This window comes from Euphorbia lathyris, chromosome 10 (genome assembly GCF_963576675.1).
Source record: "Euphorbia lathyris chromosome 10, ddEupLath1.1, whole genome shotgun sequence".
NCBI lineage: Eukaryota > Viridiplantae > Streptophyta > Magnoliopsida > Malpighiales > Euphorbiaceae > Euphorbia > Euphorbia lathyris.
In genome coordinates this window covers 69,456,171-69,476,847 of record NC_088919.1, presented here as the reverse complement: position 1 = coordinate 69,476,847, position 20,677 = coordinate 69,456,171, and the positions used below count along the sequence as shown (strand labels likewise).

General features: G+C 37.1%; 1 long non-coding RNA gene across 1 annotated transcript; it reads right to left on the bottom strand.

Moving 5' to 3' along the window:
* Positions 1-961: 961 nt before the first annotated feature.
* On the bottom strand, positions 962-5,127 carry LOC136209619 (uncharacterized). The gene is made up of 3 exons (XR_010677600.1): positions 4,797-5,127; positions 4,543-4,634; positions 962-1,333 (listed from the first exon to the last, which is right to left on the bottom strand). It is a non-coding gene; the product is annotated as an uncharacterized lncRNA (long non-coding RNA).
* Between the last annotated feature and the right edge of the window lie 15,550 nt (positions 5,128-20,677).

Below are 20,677 nucleotides of genomic sequence, written 5' to 3'. Positions count from 1 at the left end.
CTCCATTGCATCTGACGATGAGGAGCAATCAAATGAGGTAATATCACTTCCCCAGCTCAGAAATGAAATGGTAAATGCCCTGAGTGACCTCTACACACTTGTCAAAAAGTGTAATAAGAAAGAGCACTCAGCAGGCATTGTGACGAGGTTGAAGAGGTCAAGCTGAGTGACCTCAGATTCCTTCTTCAGGACAACTCAACTTTGCATGATAACATGGAGATCATACATAAGTCTGTCTCTGAAGTCCAATCAGATTCTAAGAAACTGAGAAAGGACATCATAACTATCCAGAACCAACTAAAGGTTCCAAACAAAAGAAATATTCCTCTGAATACTCAGTACCGAGGTACTGGTCAGTACAGATGGAATCCTCAGCGGAAAGTCCAGTGTGACTTCTGTGGGAAGAAAGGACACACCACAAAGGTGTGCTGGCACGCTCAGCACTGGGGTGCTGACCAGCCAGTGAGAAATCCTAAACGGAAGGTCAGCTGTGATTTATGTGCACTAGTACAGAAATGGCCTATGGCTACGGTCGTTTACCGTCATTAACCACGGTTTTACGACCGTGACCAAAGGAGGCGTGGCAAATGCTTGGCATCTTTAGCCACAGTTGTTTGACCGTGGCCAAAGGGGCATTAGAGTCGGTTTTTACAAATAACCGACTCTAATGCCTTGCGTTTTTGCCATGGTTATTACAAACAACCGTGGCTAAAATGGTCTTTGGCCACAGTTGTTTGTAACAATCGACTCTAATGCTCTGACCATTAGAGTCCGTTGTTAAAACAACCGACTTCAATGCTCTGATCATTAGAGTCGGTTGTTCTAACAACCGTAGCCAATGATATGTTTTTAATTAAAAAAAATACAATAAATTATTTTGGATTGAATGGAGCTCTAATATTGAAATATAATAAGCATAAATATTACAACAATAAAATCCGACATAATTGTGAGCAAAAGATTTTCGTTGAAATATTGTAATGAACATTTCCAACTAATAAATAGTAGTGCATAATGATATGATTTTTTTTCAAGGACACAGTCAAATAAAAACTACCACATGCCAACGTTTACAACCCTACACATTAGTTGAATTGTGTGGCTGCCATAAATTAATCTCTATGAAAAAGAACTTCCTTACTTATGTTTCTCTAATATCCCTACAGAAGCTCATTAATCTGCCTTACCAAGCTTCGTTCTCGATCCTCCAGTGGCTGGAAGAGCGCCAATAGAAGATGGGACGAACTCTTGGTTCTGCTGCTGATTTTGCAAACTGATTGGGCTTACATATTTGATCAAACAAGTGGTAGAAATACTTGAGTGTTGCATATATCTGCAAAAATTTGTTCATAAGTTCAGAAGTACTTCTAAGCACAATAAACGTACACCACACATTTTCTCTACATTTTCCCTATTGAGATCTCATAACAGGTCCACCGTATCCATGTTAGTTAAAATGTCTTATGAACATCACAAGTAGCATAGACCAGAAATATAGGAGAATACATTAATGAACGCAAAAAAGCCAAACTGAACCTATTAGAGTAACTTTACTATGAGTCAACGCTCCTAGAGCATCTAATGAAGTCATATACTCAACAAGTAAAATAAGCATTCTTAAATTTGAATAAAGCAACCCTAGTGAGCAGGCAAGATCCATTGTGATCTCTCTCTCTCTCACACAACCACGGAGCAAGTACTACATATAGAGACAAGTGAGAAAGTGAAGAAGCATAGAATATGTGCATGAGAATGAGGAGAGAGGCACAATAGCACGAGTGAAACTCTCCAAATAACAGCATCAGGTTTCATAGGCATGCTTGAGACCAATTTTAAAGCTTATAGAAGACGATTTAGAAATATTAGGGATTTACTGAACAAGTGATTAACATTAATCTACTTCTGAAAACACATTATATCCTAGGAAAATCGTTTTGAAATTATAAGAAACAAGTTCCCAATTTTCTTAAATTACGGAAACATGAACCAAAATGTTTCACATAAGTTTCCAAGAGTTTCAGTATCCGAAACGTGAAATGCTTTAAAATCAAAGTTTCTGTGGAACATAGTTTTTCACCTAATGGGCAAGCATGTCCAATCTAAGGTTGAATCGATTAATATCATGACCAAGTAACAGACTACAAACAATTAGTTTTATCATTATAAACAAATTATAAACTAATAACAGATTACTTAAACAGAACTTTGTAATGATGCCTTTAACTGATGCTAAGATAGGTTTTAAGATTAAACGTGAGATATTTAGAAGCATTGGTCCAAAATTTACAGATACTTAAAGCAGAAAATTAAATACCAAGTCTTTAGAAGCATTATCAACAATCAAAGATAATAAAGACGAGAACAAGAGTGGAATATAGTCTAATTTTTTAATACTTGCTCATGAAGATTGTAAGATCAAGGTTGTCTTTGCATCATAAAAGAAGTTCAGACAAAAACAGAACTCTAATCTCATTATTTACACTTGAAAGTTCACAACTTTTATCTAATTGGTAAGTTAAGACAGTGTTTCCCTCTCTCCCGATGATCTATTTTTATTTTTGATTCAAATAGCTGAGACATGTAACATTTTCAACCAAGGGTGATCCTTTAATATCTTAACCAAATGATACTGAATGTTTGTTGAACTTGAAATTTACACTATCAGGCAACACTTTTGGCTCTTCTACATGTATTACCTTTTTTCTAAACATGTTCTGCCTATATTGGTAGCAATTAAGCCAGTGGAATTAGGCGTTGCTGGAATTATTATCGCTAATCACGAAGCTCGTCAGCTAGACTACAGTCCAGCCACTATCAGTGTTTTGGAGGAGGTAAGATCCACTACTTCATTGTATTTTTTATGAATGATGAAAAGGACATTGAGCTATTACATTCTAACAAGTTATGGGGGTAAGAACAGAACGTCATTTTAGATGAAACGATCAAAAGTACTAGCTATTTGTGTTACCATGTTCTTTCGTAGATCACTTTCTAAACATTTGCAGGAATGCTTTTTTAAGACAATTTTTGGGGTTACAGGTGGTTCATGCTATTGGAGGGAAGATTCTTGTACTGTTTGACGGAGGAGTAAGGTGAGGAACATATATTTTTAAAGCATTATCCCTTGGTGCACAAGCTGTTCTTGTGAGCTCTAATGTTCCAAATATTCATGTATCTTTCATATGTTCCATTCATTAGGTGGTCCTAAGATAGGGGTGGCACATTTTGACACGATAACACAATTACAAACACAATTCGACAAACACGATATGATCGACACAATTATCATTTTTCTTGCATTTATAGCACATATATAATCAATATGGAACATATAGATAGTATAACACGATTTTGACATGATAACCCAAAATTGCCACCCCTCACACGGTATATATTCATTAGTAACATGTTTATCAGACTTCTTTTGGAGGAAAAAATTTGGGAACCTGCTTTTTAGTTGATCTGGTTGCTTGTTCTATATTATGGTCCTTAAATTTTGTATGTATATGATTGGAGGTTGGAAGACCAGTGGTATTTGGGCTAGCGGCCAAAGGAGAATACAGAGTTAAAAGGGTAATTGAAATGCTAAAGGATGAACTTGAGCTTACTCTGGCACTTTCTGGTTGTCCTACTCTCAAGCATATTACCAGGAGTCATGTTAGAACACAGAGAGAGAGAGATGCTCCAATCCATGCTTTAGCAGCTTTTTTAAGCCAAATGATAAATAATCCACCATCTATTCTTGATAAACAATGTATTCAATGCTTTGGTTACTTATTGAAGAGGATTTTGTTTGCGTTTATGTTGTTTTTGTTTTATGTTTTAGCATTTCATACAATGTGATTGTTATGTTTGTCTGTTTTAGCTGATTATGGAATTGATTTACTTCTGAATATGCATCTAATTCATGGAAATGAGTTCTTAATTTCCTTAAATTACATCTGAATATGCATCTTATTCATGGAAAGGAGTTCTTAATTTCCTTAATTTACATCTAAATATGCATCTTATTCATGGAAAGGAGTTCTTAATTTCCTTAAATTACATCTGAAGATGCATCTTATTCATGGAAAGGAGTTCTTAATTTCCTTAAATTACATCTGAATGTGCATCTTATTTATGGAAATGAGTTCTTAATTTCCTTAACTATATTATTTTTTAAATCACACTAACATAAAAGTCCTTTAGGTGTTGTTTAGAGAAAGAAAAGGCTCCAAAAATTATGATTTTGGAAATATCTAATGATCGACATTTAAATCAAGAAGACTCCTCCAAATAACAGCATCAGGTTTCATAGGCATGCTTAGTTCAAATATCTAATGATCCACATTTACAATAGATATCCACTAAACAATACACACATCAAAATATCCATAGCTACTTCAACATCAAACGTTCTGAATAAATAAGCATGAGCCCACATCCCCAAAGACAAAGCACATAAACCAGCACAAGCATTTAAAATGCTCTACATTATGTACCCATCAGGCTCAAACAATTCCTATAATTGAATAAATAATTTAAATGCAGATTCAAACTCACCAATTTGGATAAGAGGGTCAACCATAGCATTCCAGGAAACAACACTTCTCTCAGGCATTTTATCAAACACATTGTGTCCCGAATCCAAACAACTGCAAGAAGCATAGAAATAGATCAAACTGTTATTTATATAAACAAAATGAAAAGATCACCTAAAGCTCTATTGAGCTAAGTTCAGATGAGAAACCAAACAAATATAATTATAGAATTGAGGAAAACTATATGTACAAATTAACAAATAAAAATTGTGAAACCTGGACACGGCTCCAAAGCAAGGCTACAGTTGCCCTGGCATGATTTCGAACATAAACATTTGTTCAACTCCATATATCGAACGAACTCAAGAAGACAGAGGAACTCAAGCCAACTCGAACTTCAACGAACTCAGGCACAAGAAGGAACTCAAGCAAACTCGAACAAAATGGGTCTAGGGTTCTTCGCCCAATGAAATGAGTTTAATCGCAGAAGCAAGAAGAAAGAACAGAAGATTAGGGAAATCGGTTCTTCATGGAAATAGAGAAGAAAGACAAGAAGATCGTTTTGTATCTAAGGTCTTTAGGGTTCTTCGCACAATCAGAGATAAGAAAGACGAGAACAAGAGTGGAAGATAGTCTAATTTTTCCATATATATCAGGTCTTCAGAGTCGGTTATTGAAAAAACCGACTCTAAAGGGGTCAGCGTCGGTTACAAGCATAACCGATGCCAATCAAAGGGTTACGGCATCGGTTTTTTGGAAAACCGACACCAAAACCCCTAAAAAACACGGGCATTTTTTAATTAGGATATTTAAAGTCGGGTTTTATAATAAACCGTGGCTAATAATTTATTTTTAGGGTCGGTTCTTTCTAACGACCGACTCTAAAGACCGTTAGCCACGGTTTTTTAAACAACTGTGGCTAATAAGGCGTAGCTATAGGGCATTTGTGTACTAGTGGTGGAAAGAATGGCCATACTGTCCAAGTATGCTGCCATAAAATTAAATATGATGCTTTACCTGTTGAACCTAACAAGCAAAGACCCAAAAAGAATTGGGTACCTAAGAGTAACTAGTTACATTGCAGGTAAGCCTGAGATGTGCTGAGAAGTCAAAGATGTGGTATATTGACAGCGCATGCTCGAGGCATATGACTGGTGATGAAACTCAGTTCATCACATTTGAGCGTAAACGAGGAGGGAGCGTAAGTTTTGGAGACAACAAAAAGGGTAAGATAGTAGGGTCAGGAACCGTTGGAGGTAATCCTACTATTGAGTCAATCTTCATAGTCAGCGGACTCAAATATAACTTACTCAGCGTAGCTCACCTATGTGATAATGGGAGAAAAGTTATATTTGATGACACTGGATGTAAAATATACGAGGGTAAAACTAATGAGTTAATTTTAACTGCCCCTCGCATTGATAATGTCTTCATGCTAAACTTGAAGAAAAAGTTTTCAAAAACTGTATGCTTAGTTTCAAAGGAAGAAAATTCATGGCTATGGCACAGGAGACTTGGTCATGGAAGCATGGACCTCCTGGCCAAATTAGCAAGAAAGCAATTGGTTGAGGGACTGCCAGAACTTAAATTTGAAAAAGATCAACTATGCCACGCTTGCCAAGCTGGAAAACAAACCAAACAATCTTTTCATAGTAAAAATATTGTCTCAACTAAGCGTCCGTTAGAATTACTACACTTGGATCTCTTCGGTCCAGTCCAGCCGCTGAGTCTGGGTGGAAGAAGATTTTCCTTGGTCATTGTAGATGACTTCTCTCGGTACACTTGGGTCATCTTGCTGAGTAGCAAGGATGAGACCTTTGAGACATTTTCAAATTTGGTTAGAAAACTTGAAAATGATAAAGACCTAAAATTGGCTCACATCCGAAGTGATAATGGTGGAGAATTCAAAAACCAACAGTTTATTGAATTCTGTGAAGCCAGCGGCATTGACCATAATTTCTCTGCTCCTAGGACGCCTTAACAAAATGGGGTTGTTGAAAGGAAGAACAGAACATTGGTTGAAATAGCCAGGACAATGCTGAGTGAGCATAGGCTTCCAAAGTACTTTTGGGGAGAAGCTGTTAACACAGCGTGTTATATTCTTAATAGGGCTCTTGTTAGACCTATACTAAAGAAAACCCCCTACGAACTTTGGAAAGGACGAAAGCCCAACATTGGATACTTTCGTGCCTTTGGCTGTAAATGTTTTATTTTAAACACCAAAGATGGCCTAGCTAAGTTTGACTCAAAAGCTGATGAAGCTATCTTTTTAGGCTACTCAACAAACAGCAAAGCATACAGAGTTTTTAATAAACGAACTCAAGTTTTAGAAGAGTCAGTACATGTTGAGTTCGACGAAACTAACCCTGCAGGAAGATATCTACCGCTGACCGAGGATGATCCACACTCAGTACCCGCTGATCAAGATACAGTCGCTGAGTCATTCCCTCAAGGGCTGACCAAAGGTAAAAGTGAACCAAATATAGTTTTCACTGACCAGTCTTCACCTGCAGAGATTGCTGAAACACAGACAGCACAAGACATAAATCTACCAAAGGAGATAAGAATTCCAAGAGGGCACTCAGAGAGTGCAATCCTTGATGCCGCTGAGAATACCCTGATGACAAGAAATCAACTCAGGAGATACCTCAGCAACGTGGCCTTCGTCTCAGTTCAGGAACCAAAGAATTTCGCTGAAGCTGAGTACGACGAGTTCTGGATGATCGCAATGCAAGAGGAGCTTGATCAATTCAGAAGGAATGATGTATGGGAGTTGGTGCCTCATCCCAAGAGTCAGAAGACTATTGGAACAAGATGGGTCTTCCGAAACAAGCTGGATGAATAAGGGAACGTGGTCAAAAACAAAGCAAGACTTGTAGCTCAGGGCTACAGTCAGCAAGAAGGTATTGACTATGGTGAGACCTTTGCCCCAGTGGCAAGGCTAGAGGCAATTAGAATTTTATGTGCATATGCATCTTACATGAACTTTAAACTGTTTCAAATGGATGTTAAGAGTGCATTCCTTAATGGAGTTATAAACGAGGAAGTTTATGTTAATCAACCTCCAGGGTTTGAGGATCCTAAATTCCCAAACCACGTTTATAAACTCAAAAAGGCTCTGTACGGCCTCAAGCAAGGACCACGTGCTTGGTATGAGAGGCTGACCAGTTTCCTGCTGACTAGAAACTATGTTAGGGGCAAAGCTGATACAACCTTATTCATTAAGAGAAAGGGTAAAGATACCCTACTGGCTCAAATATATGTTGATGATATTATTTTCGGTGCTACTAATGAGTCAATGTGCAAGGAATTTAGCAAGCAAATGCAAACTGAGTTTGAAATGTCAATGATGGGAGAACTCAACTTCTTCCTTGGACTTCAAATCAAACAAGGGAAAAATGGCATCTTCATCAGTCAAGCTAAATATGCCAAGGAGATATTGAAGAAATATGATCTTGAAAATTGCAAGCCAATATCCACTCCTATGGGCACTGACAATGTCCTCTGCGCTGACGAGAATGGTAAGTCGGTAGACAGGAAATTGTATCGAGGAATGATAGGCTCCCTACTTTACTTAACAGCAAGTAGACCGGACATTCAGTTCTCAGTATGCTACTGTGCTAGATATCAATCTAACCCTAAGGAATCTCATTACATAGCTGTAAAAAGAATCCTTAGATATTTGCAAAGCTCAGTGAACGCAGGTTTATGGTATCCCAACACTCATAGTTTTACACTCGTTGGATACACTGACGCTGACTATGGACGAGACAATCTAGAACGGAAAAGCACCTCTGGAGGATGTCATTTCTTAGGAAGCTGTCTGGTATCCTGGTTCAGCAAGAAGCAGGCGTCAGTAGCCTTGTCCACCACTGAAGCTGAGTACATTGCTGCTGGACACTGTGTTGCTCAAGTCTTATGGATTAAGCAACAGCTTGAAGACTATGGTGTTCAAACAAAGACAATTGAGGTCAAATGTGACAACAAAAGTGCAATTGATCTGTCCAAGAACCCAATTCAACACAGCAGGATGAAGCATGTCAGCATAAGACATCACTTCATAAGAGACCATGTACTCAAGGGTTAGATAAAGCTGACCTACGTCCCAACGGATGAGAGCTTGCGGATATCTTCACAAAGCCACTGGCTCGTGAACAGTTCAGCATACTGAGAGAAGCCATTGGTATGTTTAATCCTCTTCAGTAAATTCCAGCTCTTAATATAGAATCATGCTGAGTGAATTAACATGCTGAATGATCCATTGTTTGCTGAGTGAATAAATGTATGCTGAGTGTTTAATGCTAAATGAATAAATATCACATACTGAGGAAACATTGACACCGAGTAGTTATCTCAAACTGAGAAATCATCCGTATGTATAAAACTGACCACTCAGAATATAAAACGCTTAGTATTCTAAATGCTGAGTATAAGATCCGTTGCATTTAATGCTAGAGCACGCGAATAGCCACCTAGGATGACGTATGTGCCGAATGTGTCATAAAAGCCAGGATTATTGTCGGTTCACAATCCCAAGGCAAAACTGACATATGGATTCGATAAGATCTACTTTTCACCGATATAAATAATGGGCAAATCCCCATTGTTATCTCTTTACACTTACCGAACTCTCTGGCAAAGCATTCTCTCTCTCAAAAACTCTAAAAGCTTCCCAATCTTTTTTTGAAACTATGACTAAGGTTTCCGTTAACATCTCCGGTGCCGGTCACCCTAAGACCAGTTCCGATGAACCTTCTAGGCAAGCTACTTCGCCTGAAACTACCAAAGTCACTACGCCGAGCAAAGGCAAAGCTGGCTAAGCCACCTCCTCTAAGGGAAAACCGACCAAAATCAGAACCTATACCAAGGTATTCGACGACGTTAGAGAATGGAAGATTGACTTCTCTAGATGGGTCTCAGAAGCCTTCGTAGAAACTGAGCAACCCTTCTGCGAATGGATATCGAAGAATGGCTGGACCGAGCTGTTCTCCATTAGAGATCACACCTACCCTGACCTCGTAAGGGAGTTCTACCATAATCTTCGAGTTGCTGATGATAACCAGGACTATCTGGTAACTGTGGTAAAGGAAAAGACCATTTTTATAAAACAAAACTGAGGCGGTCCGGGGATCATGAAGGAACTGGGTACAATACCACCTTCTGCAAGCCCGCTGGCCACTCTGGAGAAATCTCCAGCACCTCAATGGGTCAGCACCAAAAGATGGCCCACTATCTGCTGACCTACTACATTTATCCCAAGATCAACTGCACCACCTCAGCAACGAATTTTGAGCAATGCTTCATATGGCATATGCTGACATACAAGCCGATCAACATGCCAGTATTCTTGATTGCTGGTTTCCAAAGGAGCACTAGGACTCTCAGGCTGGGCTCGCTCATCACCAGAATCCTCTTAAATCATCAAATTGATCTATCTGAGGAAACTAAGGCTAGAGGATCTGAGATAACCGATGCTTCGCTGAGGGCTTGAAAGTTCAATCAGCCAATTAAGAAAGGCAAAAATACTGATGAGGCTGATAAGGAGTCAACTATCCCAAAGAAGGGCAAAAGGACAAAGGCTCCAGCTGCCCGAAAGAGGAAAGCTGTTGGGACTCCTTCAAAGAAGACTGAGCCTCAGGCCAAAAAGCCTAAGTCAGCTGCTGAAAAAGGTCAGGAGAGACCTAAGATAGCTGAGAAGAGAAGCAGGCAAGATGAGCCTGATACAGAGGAAAGACTGGGTGCTGAGCAACCTCTGAAGAAGAAAAAATCTTCAGAGCTGACCCTAATTGATGCTATCCCCACTGACATCATTGTTCCTGGTGATTCACACTTCACACAGTGTCAAGGAACTGAAACTGAGCATCAAGAAGATGATGTGGAACTGGATGATCACTTCATCACTCAGGTGGAAGAAGAATTAGATAACTAAGATCAGGATGATGAGGAAGAAGAAGAAAAGCGATCAGGATGACGCTGAGGAGACAGCTAGTGAAGAAGAAGCTGCTGACCCAATTAATACTGAGTTGGGTGCAGGTAAAGAACAAGTACAAGCTAGTCAGCTTAATGCTGATCAAGAAGAGACTTCTCCTTCTCACTCAAGAGAATCTATCCAAGCTAATCCCACTCCTCCTCGAAGAAGAAGATTGATAAAGGCAAGTCAGCAAACAGTCATTGATCTCCCTGTTCCAAAGCCGACCAAAGATCCTTCTTCTCTGAAGCTGAAGTTTTTCAGTAAGCAAACCCCTTCTTCTCAACAAGCTTCTCTTGAAAAGTAAGCTTCCGTTTCTTCACCAAAGGAACAAGCCGACTTGAATGCTTCCACAAACTCAACGAGCCAAATCGAGCAAGTTCTCGTCAATGTTGTTGCTCCAAACACTGTGCTGACTCAAAATATTCCTGCCCCAGTCAGCATTGACAACATTAGAATTACTACTTCACCAACCATCACTACTGCCGATCAATCAACTCTTCCAGAACATCAAGTGCAGATTGACAACACACTTCCAGTCACTGACCCTATCATAACTCTAACTCCTCCACAAACTGGTCATACTGAGGAAACTAAACAACATGATGATGAATCCCTCAACTATTTGCATGCCACCGAGTCTGGTAGAAAACTCATCAACTCGGTGCAGTCATTAATTAAAGACATTCATCCATCTGCTCAACCTACTGCTGGGTCAAGTAACAATGCATCAACTCAGCTGTCCCAGGTCACTTAACTCTTAAATGAGGTTAAAGGACTGAAGGATCTGCTAAGTGATATGATTTCAATTCAATCACATCAGCCCAAGCAGGACTCAATAACTAAGCTAGCTGAGCTCCAACTGACAACTGTTCAACATCTTAACACTCTTCAAGGCCAATTCCAGACCTTGTCAGCTGCGAATACTCAGTATGCCACTTCTGATGAAGTTAAGATGCTTTTTTCCCATCTTCACACTGAGCAAACCAAGACCAATAATCAGTTGGCCTCTTACTCTCAATGCTCGGTGGAGCAAATAAGTGAAGCAGTTCGTCTGCTGAACTTAAATAAACAAGAGATGGACACTGACCAGATGAAGCAAAATGAGATTATGGTCACTACCTAAAGGACCTTTACACATATGCGTCACAATAATATCCAGCGCCAATACTATGACTCAACACTACTGAAGACCTTTCATCAAGTCTTTGCTGCCCTGACAGATGTTGAGCGATTTCCGCAAGTGCACGGTATACGCTTGTAGTAATAAAAGATATCGAACCCACAGGGAACGTTTTTTAACTAAAACTTTATTTAATTCGGTTTCACGTGTTTAGGTTTAATAAAAGAAATACGTTTAATTGATGGAATTGGTTTTGGTAAATTAGGATTAGATAGAAGTATTATATCGAGTTTAGAGAACAGTTCTGTCTTGGGATTTTGATTACAAGACAGATACTACCGTAATTGGAATAAATAGAAGGTATAAAACTTATTTTCATAAAGCAAAGAAAGCAACTTTAACTTTGTAAGATTATGGACATGTAACAATATAGCGATTTATTCAATTAAATGGCTTTGAACCGTAGAAATCCCCCTGATGTTGAGGTGATTCCTACCTTAATCAAACTAGTATTTTCTGTCTGATAAGCCGCGATCAGCGATCATGTCATCCATAAAAACTAAATCTGTCAAGTGTTCAACAAAGTTTTTATATGAATAAGATGGAATAGAACGTTTTAATAAAAACACCAATTTATCATTTTGAAAATCATTTTGTCAGAACAATATCAAAATAACAACAGTAAGAATTTATTGAATAAATAAGTATATCATTAATGAAATGTGAATTTTCACAAGTTAACAGAGAAGTAGAAACTTTGATAGCATTGTAACGAAAACTTTGAGATCCGGGTTGACAATCTTTCTCTCAAACTCCGTAGGTGCGTCAAACCTCATGTGCTTCAGCCGTCAATTCTTCTCACTGGATCTTCGGAATAGAGACTGCTAAGTCCACTACCAGAATGAAAACTTGTCTCTGATCAACCTCAGAAACTAAACTGATACTGTGTTTATAACTAATCTAATAACAACTTGTGTATAGCAAGTTTGTTTACAGAAATGAAATCTAACTTTCTGATTCTTTTCTGAATCAGAAACTCAACATAATAACTTTCTTCTCTAATTTCTCTAACTTTTCCAACCTCTCCAATTCTGAAATGGATCACTTATTTATAATTGTTGAAGGGTTGTAAATGATGGGTCGTGTCCGCTGGTGAAGGGTCGCTTTTATCCAAACGAACAGACGCATTTTCTCGGATTAAAACATGTGTTTTGTGTGCAGAACAGTTCGCTGTCGCGACTGAGATTCTGAAAATCTCAGTCGCGACAGGGGGTATATGGGCGAGTTTGAAGACCTCGTCTTTTCCCGAACTGGCTTCCGTAAGTCGCGACTGAGATTATGAAAATCTCAGTCGCGACAGAGAGATATTTCCCTGTCTCTCGATTGCTTTTCGTCCTCCTTGAGCGTTCTTCTGGCTGTTATGCGTTCTCGGTACGTTTTTTAGGTTTTTCCTCCATTTTTCCTCCATTTTAGCTCCGTTTTCGCTCCGTTTTCGATTTAACCAAATAATTAAGTATACCTTGCATCAAAGAAGTAAATAAAGACGTAAAAGTATTCCAAATGAATATAATTAGCACGATTTTAATGTAAATTTAACGTATTTATATATGATATTTTAGGTATATTTTGGGCTTAACAAACTCCCACACTTAAGCTTTTGCTAGTCCCGAGCAAAATTTCACTGAATTTATTCTTTAATCAATCTCTTTATAAATAGAACATATATCCATATATTCCTCTTTAAATTAGTTAAACCAAAAGATAAACTTTTCATGGTAAATTTATACGCAAAGTATCAAACTAGCTAGTATAAAAGAGATATATTACTCGTCTTGTATTTCAATTTTTATATTGAAGTATTCGGGACGGTGTAAGCACGCATGTTTCCGAATCTTTCGTCTCAAGGCATTTCTAAGCACAAAATTTCCTTTCCCAAACCTAAACTATTTCAAATATAGATTTAAGGACTTAGGTTTAATATATTTGCTTAGTTACGCCCGTGATAAGGGTGGTCTCGATCGTAACTTTATACGCATTTTATTTGTTTTCGTGTTCGTTTAAGAGGTACCGACCATGCCATGGGTAGACGCAATCGTTACTTAAAACTTTAAACACTTTTAATTTAGCTTTAATTTCGAACGTTCCTTTCATACCTCGACCGTGATAAGGGTGGTCGCAATCGTGGCCAAAAGTAAACGGTAATTAATGTTCTTCCCTTTCATACCTCGATTGTGATAAGGTTGGTCTCAATCGTGGCCAAAAGTTAAGAATACGACTACTTGATTTAATTAACACGAGTTATAAAAATATAATTATAAATTGGGAAAAGAAAAATAGCACATTCATCCTATATTGACTTGAAATTCAACATGTATTATGGCTAAAGTTTCCTTAAAAACTTCAATTGGTTTTTTAATGTAAGACGAAAAATCATATCGAGCTAAAAAGCTAAAGTTGTTAGTTTGATTTATGCCTATAAACCTAATTGAAAATTGAAAATAAGATTTATATTTATCATGAATTCATGATATAAGGTTGAGATTTGAAACTAAAGAAATTTTACTTATATACATTTACTCGAGACGTTTTTGATAAAATCGTATCGGAGATTTGTAAAAATATAGCCCGTATAGAAATATTATTTCTATCAATAATGATAACCTTAAAATATGCTTAACATTATTTTGAAAGTTGAATTGTTTGAAACATATGCAAAATATATTTTTGCAAAAAATTTTACGTTTATGAAAAATAGCTATTATTTTTGAAAAGTGGTGCATTTATTATAAAAATGTTGCAATTGATTTGGAAAAATGTTGCATATTATATTTTACTTAAAATTGAATAACAATATGCATTTATATTTAAATAAATAGCATTCATTCTCATTCGTGGCATTCATTCGTACTTAAAAATAAAATGAATATGAAATATCTCCTCACACACTTAATTTGGACCATATCCTCATTGGTGCAAAAAGCGATAAAACACGAAAAATTGTACGAAATAAACCATACGAATTAGAATGGAAAATAATAGTACGATAACATTCAAACATAATAAGAAAGAGAATTGTACCAAACATAAAAAAATATTGTACCAAATTTAACAAGACATAATAATAATAACGAAAATGAGTTAAAGATGGAAATGAGAAAACCTATCAAGGTGAACTCGGTGGAGAAGGCGTAGTCTCAACTCCTTGGCGTCGGAAGAAAGATAGCAACCGACGACGAGTAGATTTGTGCTCACGTCTCAATGTAGTGATATTGGCATCCACCGTGTTTATCCTCGAACTCATTTCGGTATTGTTGGCAACGACTTCATCTAACCGTAAATTCATGTGACGGTTATGCTCGTTCATTTGTGTCAAAACACGTTGCCATCCAACTTGTTCCTCTTCATTCGGTTCTATATGTGCTTGCTCGGTAGCATTAACATCAACATTCTCCTCCTCCTCTTCGTCTTCATCAAATTCCTCTTCATCTTCCTCATCATCATCTTGGGCACCTAAACCTTGAGAACCCGAGGCTTCACTACCCATGGTAGCAAAAACACGTCTTGTGCGATCCGCATAAGAGATAAAGGCGGGCGGTCCCATTTTCTTCAATAAATTGTCCCTTTGAAGTGCCGTGAGATCCAAGAAAGGTAAACCAACATGAGGCATATTTTGATAATCCGCTAATTCACCCCGAGCACCCAAAACAATGCCGGTAATTAAATTACCCATTGCCACTTGCTTATTGCGGGACTTGGAAGCTCGAACTAAATTAGTAAATATCATCTCGATACTATCAATGGTCAAACCTTAAAAAATAGCATCTAACACAACCAAATCACGAACTTGCACTTTGGAACTTTCAACCCGACCAAATAAGGAAAATGATAAAAACTTGTGAAAGAAGAAGATACAATCATCCTTAAGTAGCTTACTAGATGTATTCTTTGGACTAAAAACATCTAAACCGGTTAAAGATTGCCAAACTGTGTTTGAATTAAAAGGTTTTGGCTTGGAATAAAAATTCCGAGTAGGAAAACCAAACCAACGGTTCATGGCCGCATACCCAACATCATAACGAACTCCATCATTCCGAAAAGAGATAACTCCTTTCTTCTTGTCATAGGTTAGAGTAACCAAAAACTCAATAATATGCGATTTAAGACTAGGAAAACGCATACTAGAAAATCGTTTCCAACCAAGAACGGAAAGAAATTCATCAATACGCTCGGTAAAAGAAAGTGTGTTTACTGTGTCGGTGTCAAGAAAAAGCATGTCGACGAACTCTATTTGGCTATTAGAAAATCAGCGATATTTGCGTCCTTCGGCTTCCGTTGTAATATCGAACGGTGCTCCATATTGAACCCGTAATCGATTGACTTTGGTGGCATTGGCTTTGTTAGCAACGGTCTTTTGTCTAGTCATATTTTTTGGTTTGTGAAATTGGTGAATGGGATGAAGAAAATATGAAAGGATAAAAGGAAGATTAAAAGATAATGGTGGTGAATTGGGGAAGAAGAAGATGAATAGGGTAAAGATTTATGGGGAAGATGAGTGAATCTTGGTATTGGGAAGAGAAAAGATGATTGATTGGTGTAACAATAGGTGTTATAAATAGGTGTAAGTAATAGGTATTGATTAGGATAGATGAATGGGTAATTAATTAGAGTATGAAGAGGAAAAGAGTGAAAATTCGCCCCTAATCCCGTCCCTGTAAGTTGCAAGTCGCGACTGAGACGCGACAGCAAGTACGTAGGGGGGTCGAAATTTTGCTGAAAGTTGTCCTCTTGCTGTCTCAACTGAGAATTCAGAATCTCAACTGAGATTTTGGAAATTTTGGGTAAAATTGTGACTGTGTTTGATGATTTTAACACTTCTAAACCAATTCCTCTTATAATTAAGTGACATTAATGTGAATATGAATCCCTGAAACTGAGATAAATAAAACTGAAACATTAAATTGAAGGAAAACCAAAGGTTGTTCCTTAAATAAAAGAAATAAACTAAAGAATTAATGCACTTTTATTTATTATAATAAAAAATATAAACAATACCATATTATATATTACATAAAAAACATCTTACTCATATAAACATAAAAATATAAGCACTCATATATATAAGAAAACAAAACAGAAACTCAAATTATATTCCTAAAAATTAGAGAAACGACGTGCATTGGCCCTGTTAATCTTCATTTGAATGAAGATTTGCCTCTCTGGTGCAGAAAGGAATGTTGGACCAGAACGAAAAACTCGTTTGACAAGCCCCTCATTCTCTAAGAACTCGTAGTCTAGAATAGGAAACGGTTCTGTATCAGTCTAAGGGACAGAAATGGTGCCCTTGGCTCCTAAAATGATTCCACAGATGATGTTGGCGAATCCAATCTTCCGTTTCTTCGAACGGGAAGCAGCAACTAACCCCTCCATTAGAATCTTCGAGGAGTTCACCGAGTTGCCTTGGAAAATGTCGCCCAACACATAGAGATCATTATCTTTCACAACATTGCTACTGACCCGACCAAAAAGGCTGTGACAGAGGAATTTATGCAGATACAGCATGGAATTAGAATTAATGGATTTGTTGAAGGCAAGACGTGGATTGAATCGCCAAAATCCGGTTAACATCCGCCATATATCTCTAGAAGTCATATCCCTTCCAGGATGGTGTTGACTTGTGTCTCGGGGTGGAAATCCAAACCAATTATGTAGTTCTGGATATCCAAAAGTGAAGACCTGCCCCTCACAACAAAAACTGAGACGAACATGTCTCTTATTGACAAATCGAACTGTGGAGAAAAATTCCAGAACCCAATTTCAAATAATAGGAAATTTCATAGAAACAAATTTGGTCCAACCCAAATTAGTCAGATAGCGATCAATGTCTTCGCTTATCCCGAGTTCCTCGTTCAGAAACTCGTTCAGATACATCATGCCAAAGAATTGAGCATATCTAAAATGCAGAAAGCGTTCCCCTCGTCATGGTTATAAATTGGAAACCATGCACCATATCGATCGGAGATATCAACTTTCCTGCTTTGAGCAGAAGTGTGTTTTTGAACATTTTTCAAAGACTTAGTCATGTTTGGGAGAGAAAAGAAAATGAAGTCTGTAGGATTTGAGAATTTTAGAAAGAAATTCAGAAAGATAGAATGAAATGGAAGAAGTCTGATCCTACAGGAATATATAAGACCTATAAGTGAAAGGTTGTGTCTGTTAAAAAAGAAAAAGGTGCCAAAGGAATACCTCTTTGATTCAACTGACAGAAATTAAAAAAAAAAAAAGACTGTAATCCCTTACAGTTATTTCAATTGCAAAAAGACAGAAAATCTCAACTGAGATTTTCGGAATCTCAACTGAGATTTCCAAATACTGAAACATGGAAAATCTCAAATGAGATTTCTGCATATTTAATTTCTCAATAACACTTAACACTTAATGAAACTTTCAAAACATGACGTAATTAAAATTTTAATGTTAACAAAACTCATTTGTACACAAAAATAAATATAAAAATAAAAATAAAAATTAAAGTAAATAAATTAAAAATAAAAATAAATAAAAAAAAGAAAAAGAATAATAATGATGAACATAAAATAAGAAAAACTATAAATTAAAAACATGAAAACTAAATAAATTAATTTTCATAGAATTTATCCACGGATTCAATTGCTTGAATTGGAGCTCCGTCGAAATAAATCTTGCAACGATTACCATTGACCTTAAATCGTTCGCCATTAGACTTTTCTAGCTCCAAAGTTCCGTAATCAAATGTTTTAATAACCAAAAATGGTCCAGCCCATCTAGATTTTAGCTTTCCTGGAAATAACTTTAATCTCGAATTAAAAAGTAAGACTTTATCCCCAACATTAAAGTTTTTAATTTTGATTTTGGCATCATGCCACTTTTTAATTTTTTCCTTATAAATTCTTGCATTTTCGTAGGACAAATAGCGTAATTCATCCAACTCGTTTAAGTCGAACAAACGCTTTTTCCCTACGCTTTGCAAATCATAATTAAGGGTTCTTATAGCCCAATATGCTTTATGTTCTAATTCAACCGGAAAATGACAAGCTTTACCATAGACTAATCTATAAGGTGTCATTCCGATAGGCGTTTTAAATGCAGTACGGAATGCCCATAATGCATCGTTAAGTTTATGTGTCCAGTCTCTTCTAGAAGACGAAACTGTTTTCTCAAGTATCCATTTGAGTTCTCTATTTGAAATTTCTGCCTGACCATTCGTTTGAGGATGGTACGGTGTAGAGATACGGTGGTGTACTCCGTATTTTTTCATAAGTGACTCAAAAGCTCTATTTACGAAATGAGTACCACCGTCGCTTACCATAACTCTAGGAACTCCAAATCGACAGAATATTGAATTTAAAAACTTAACAACTACTTTAGAATCATTTGTCGGGGTTGCAATTGCTTCAACCCACTTTGAAACATAATCTACGGCTACTAATATATAATTTTTTCCAAAAGAAGGAGGAAAAGGACCCATGAAATCAATCCCCCATACGTCGAAGATTTCAACTTCCAATATGTTCGTAAGAGGCATCTCATCTTTCCTTCCTATATTCCCTGTTCTTTGACATTTATCACAGCGGATAATAAATGAACGGACATCTTTAAATAGAGTAGGCCAAAATAATCCGCATTCAAGTATTCTAGCTGTTGTTTTGCTTATGCTATTATGACCTCCGTAAGCGCTAGCATGACATTCTAATATTATAGAGTCATATTCAAACTCACTAACACATCTCCTAAGTATTCCATCGCCGCATGTTTTGAACAAGAATGGATCTTCCCAAAAATATTTCTTAGCTTCTGAAAAGAATTTCTTCTTTTGCTGAGAAGTCAATCCATCTGGCACAACATATGCAGCTAAGTAATTGGCTATATCCGTATACCATGGAGCTATGACACTTTGTACTTGCATGAGATGTTCATCGGGGAAATCATCTCGAATGCCTGATGTTTCACCGATGGGACCGTTTTCATCCTCAAGTCTTGATAGATGATCGGCGACCAGGTTTTCAACTCCCTTTTTGTCTTTAATCTCAATGTCAAATTCTTGCAATAGTAAAACCCATCTAATAAGACGCGGTTTTTCATCTTTCTTAGCAAATAAATATCGTAAAGTTGCATGATCTGTATAAATGATGACTTTAGATCCTAACAAATAATATCTGAACTTATCACATGCAAAAACTACTGCTAACATTTCTTTTTCAGTTGTGGTGTAATTTAACTGTGCACCGGACAATGTGTGACTCGCATAATATATAACATGAAGTTTCTTATCTTTCCTTTGACCTAATACACATCCTACAGCTAAGTCACTCGCATCACACATTATTTCGAAAGGTAGATTCCAATCGGGTTTCGATATTATAGGTGTACTGACTAAAGCCGTTTTAAAGGTATTGAAAGCTTGTAAACAATCTTTATTAAAATCAAAAGTTGAATCTTTCATAAGCAAATTAGTAAATGGTTTGGAGATTACAGAAAAGTTCTTTATAAACCTTCTGTAAAAACCTGCATGACCTAAAAATGATCTTACTCCCTTAACAGTGGTTGGTGGGGGTAATTTTTCTATAACTGAAGTCTTTGCTCTGTCCACTTCTAAACCTTTTTCAGATATCTTATGACCTAAAACAATCCCTTCGTCTACCATGAAATGACATTTTTCCCAATTTAATACTAAATTCGTTTCCTCACATCTAGACAATACTTTATCTAAGTTCTGTAAACATGCATCGAAAGAATCTCCATAAACTGAAAAATCATCCATAAAAACTTCCATTATATCTTCAATGAAGTCATTAAATATTGTTGTCATACATCGTTGAAATGTTGCTGGTGCATTACATAGACCAAAAGGCATTCTCCTATATGCAAATGTTCCGTAAGGACACGTGAAGGTTGTTTTATCTTGGTCATCCGGGTAAATGTAAATTTGAAAGAATCCGGAATAACCGTCTAGGAAACAGTAAAATGCATGACCAGCTATCCTTTCGATCATTTGATCAATGAAAGGTAGAGGAAAATGATCTTTCCTAG